General features: G+C 36.3%; 1 non-coding gene across 1 annotated transcript; it reads right to left on the reverse strand.

Moving 5' to 3' along the window:
- Positions 1-341: 341 nt before the first annotated feature.
- On the reverse strand, positions 342-447 carry LOC121209156 (small nucleolar RNA R71). The gene has a single exon (XR_005904273.1). It is a non-coding gene; the product is annotated as a small nucleolar RNA R71 (small nucleolar RNA).
- Positions 448-4336: the final 3889 nt, after the last annotated feature.

Below are 4336 nucleotides of genomic sequence, written 5' to 3' on the forward strand. Positions count from 1 at the left end.
CCTACTTTAACAGGAACTGAATCGAGTATAGTTAGACCTGCTGTTGCTGCAAATAATTTTGAACTAAAACCTAACACAATTCAAATGATACAACAGTTTGTTCAGTTTGATGGTTTGCAGAACGAGGATCCAAACACTCATTTAGCAAATTTTCTAGAATTCTGCAATACTTTTAAGATTAATGGTGTTTCTGACGATGTCATTCGCCTTCGGTTATTCCATTTTCATTAAGGAGTAAGGCTAAACAGTGGTTGAACTTATTACCGCAAGGGTCAATCACCACTTGGGAACAAAAGACCGAAAAATTTTTGCTTAAATATTTTTCGTTGGCTAAAACTGCTAAATGAAGGAATGATATCTCTTCTTTTGTGCAATGGATTTAGAAACACTTTATGATGCATGGGAGAGATACAAAGATCTATTGAGAAGGTGCCCTCACCATGGATTACCCCTTTGGCTACAAAGTTCAAACTTTTCACAACGGTTTGAATCCTTTGACCAGACAAATGATTGATGCAGCTGCTGGTGGCACTATTAATAATAAGACACCTGAAGAGGCTTATGAGTTCATAGAAGAGATGTCACTAAATAATTATCAGTGGCAAGTCATGAGGACAAAGCCGACAAAAGCATCCAGGGTTTTTAACGTCGACTCGGTTACTATGTTTTCAAATCAGGTAGAACTTTTGAATAGAAAAATTGATGGTTTACTTGGTTCTACATAGGTACATTCAATAATGCAGTGCGATGCAAGTGGAGGTAGATTAAACAATTCAGAATATCCACCCTATGGCCCTAACATGGAGAACAAGCAATTGAACTATATGGGTAATAATCCTTGACCTCAAAATAATCCTTATAGTAACACTTACTATGCAGGTTGGAGGAACCACCCAAATTTCTCATGGGGAGGCCAAGGAAATCAACGACCACCCACCCTCCAGGCTTCCAACAACAACCTTGCCAGTAAGAGAAAAAGCCGAACCTTGAGGAGATGATGACAAAATTTATTTAAGTAGCGGAGACTCGTTTTCAGAACACTGAAACTTCACTTAAAAATCAGCAAGCATCAATTCAAGGGCTTGAGAATCAAATAGGACAGCTGGCTAAGATAATTTCAGAAAGACCACCAGGGAGTCTACCTAGTAACACTGAACTCAATCCAAAAGAGCATGTGAAAGCAGTTACATTAAGAAGTGGGAAAGTATTAGCTGAATCTGAAAAGAAGCTGCTACCAAAAGCTGACAGAAAAGAAGATGAGGAAGAAAAACTTGAAAATAATGAAAAATCGGTGTTGAGGGAATATAAATCACCAATCTCAGACCCAGCAAAGTTGAAGAAAGACCGCATCGATACATAATTCGGTAAATTTCTTGAACTTTTTAAACAATTACATATCAATTTACCTTTTGTTGAAGCTATCTCGTAGATGTCTACATATGCAAAGTTCTTGAAGGAGCTTTTAACAAATAAAAGGAAGTTTGAAGAATTATCTACAGTGAAACTCAACGAGGAGTACTCGGCTATACTCCAAAATAAACTGTCAACCAAAATGAAATATCCAGGAAGTTTTACTATTCCTTGCTTAATTGGTAGTTTAAATGTTGAGAAGGCACTAGCTGATTTAGGCGCTAGCATTAATCTGATGCCTTACAAAATGTTCAAGCAGCTTGGTCTTGGGAAACCTAAACCTACTAGGATGAGTATTCAACTACCCGATAGATCTGTAAAATATCCTAGGGGTGTTATGAGGACGTACTTGTAAAAGTAGATAAATTTATGTTTCCTATTAATTTTGTTGTGCTTGACATGGATGAGGATGTTGAGGTGCCTTTAATTTTAGGTCATCCATTTTTAGCCATTGTTAGAGCTGTTATTGATGTGGGTGATGGTAAACTTGTACTTAGGGTAGGTGACGAAGAGATTATTTTTAAAATTTATGATGCCATGAGATTTTCTAGGGAGCAGGATGACTCATGTTATTTTATTGACTCTATTGATCATGCTACTTAAGATTCTTTACAGGAAATCGTACATAAGGACACGTTGGAACTATGTCTTGCCCAAGGAGAGGAGGTAAATGATGATGATTCTACGATAGGTAAGATAGAAGCTGAACTAAATTCCAATGAGCCTTTACTGAGACAGAAGAACTACGAGGGTATTGAGGTCAGCAATGAATTAAAATGAAAACCCTCTGTTGAAGAACCGCCTAAATTAGAATTAAAGCAACTACTAGATCACTTAGAATATGCGTTTCTTGGAATCCACATTACCAGTGATTATTGCTTCAGATTTATAGCCAACCGAAAAAGACGAGTTACTCAAAGTATTAAAGGAGCACAAAAGAGCCATAGCTTGGAAGATTTCTGACATAAAAGGGATCAACCCTTCTTTTTGCACACATAAAATTTTAATGGAAGATGAATATAAACCCTGTGTGCAAGCTCAAAGACGATTGAATCCTAACATGAAAGAAGTCGTAAAAGCTGAGGTAATTAAACTTCTAGATGCTAGAATTATTTATCCTATTTTTGACAGTTCTTGGGTGAGTCCTATGTAGGTTGTTCCTAAGAAAGGAGACATGACTGTTGTGGCCAATGAGAAGAACAAAAAAATTCCAATGCGAACAGTCATGGGATGGAGATTTTGCATTGACTTTAGGAAATTGAACGATTCTACAAGAAAAGATCACTTTCCTTTACCATTCATTGATCAAATGTTGGAAAAATTATCTGGGCATATGTATTATTGCTTCCTAGATGGACTTTCTGGTTAATTTCAAATCCCAATAGCTCTTGAGGACCAAGAGAAAATGACATTTACATGTCCATACGATACGTTTTCTCATTGACGAATACCTTTTGGTTTATGTAAGCTCCTGCTACTTTTTAGCGATGCATGTTGGCAATTTTTGATAAACTCGTGGAAGGTATTATAGAGGTATTTATGGACGACTTCTCGGTATTCGGTAACTCTTTCCATCTTTACCTCAAAAATTTAAAACGAGTTCTAATCAGATGTGAGAAAATGAATATTGTGCTAAATTAGGAAAAATGTCATTTCATGGTTCGTGAAGGGATTGTGTTATGCCATAAAAATTCTAACAAGGGAATCGAGGTTGACAAAGAAAAAGTTGAAACTATTGAGAAATTACCTTCCCCTAGTTCAGTTAAGGCTATTCGAAGCTTTTTAGGCCATGCTGGGTTTTATAGAAGATTTATTAAAGGCTTTTCTAAAATAGCTAAGCCTTTAACGACTTTACTAGATAAAGATGTGCCTTTCAATTTCAGTCAAGAATATTTAGAAGCCTTTAATACTCTTAAAAATAAATTAATTAATGTTCCAATTGTGGTTGCACCTAATTGGAATTTACCCTTTGAGCTAATGTGTGATGCGAGTGATTTTGTAGTAGGTGCGGTTCTTGGACAGCGGAAAGACAAGCACTTTCAACCGATCTATTATGCTAGCAAAACTTTGACAACCGCACAAGAAAATTATACGATGACTGAGAAAGAATTGTTGGCTGTGGGTTTTGCATTCGATAAATTTAGACCATATTTAATATTATCTAAAATTGTCGTTTACGCTAACCATTCAACTCTCCGATACCTTCTTACTAAAACAGATGCAAAACCTCGACTAATAAGATGGATTTTATTGTTGCAGGAATTTGATCTAGAAATTCAAGATAAGAAGGGAACAGAAAATCATGCAGCAGATCATCTATCTAGATTAGAAAACTCACATCTCAAGGGACTTAACGAACAAGAGATAAATGACTCATTCCCTGAAGAACAACTCTTTGCTATATCTGACTATGAGGAACCTTGGTTTACAGACATTGCAAATTATTTAGCTGCTAACGTTATACCAAAAGGGTTGACACATCAGCAAAAGAAGCGATTCTTCACTGATGTGAAAAACTATTTTTGGGAAGATCCCTTTTTGTTTCGTATATGTGCAGATCAAGTTATTAGAAGATGCGTAACGAAGTTAGAAGCAATTAAGATATTGGAACATTGCCATTTAGAACCAACTGAAGGACATTACAGTGGAACTAGGACCGCACATAAAACAGTCAAATCAAGTTTTTACTGGCCCACACTATTCAAAGACGCCAACAGGTATGTTGCTACTTGCGATAAATGCCAACAAACTGGTAATATATCTAAACGTGACGAAATGCCCCAAATGTACATGCTTTCATGTAAAATATTTGATATATGGGGTATTGATTTCATGGGACCATTCCCTAGCTCATTTGGGAATAAATACATCTTAGTAGCCATTGATTATATGTCTAAATGTGTGGAAGCCCAAGCCTTACCTAGTA

This window comes from Gossypium hirsutum, chromosome A10 (genome assembly GCF_007990345.1).
Source record: "Gossypium hirsutum isolate 1008001.06 chromosome A10, Gossypium_hirsutum_v2.1, whole genome shotgun sequence".
Classification (NCBI taxonomy): Eukaryota; Viridiplantae; Streptophyta; class Magnoliopsida; order Malvales; family Malvaceae; genus Gossypium; species Gossypium hirsutum.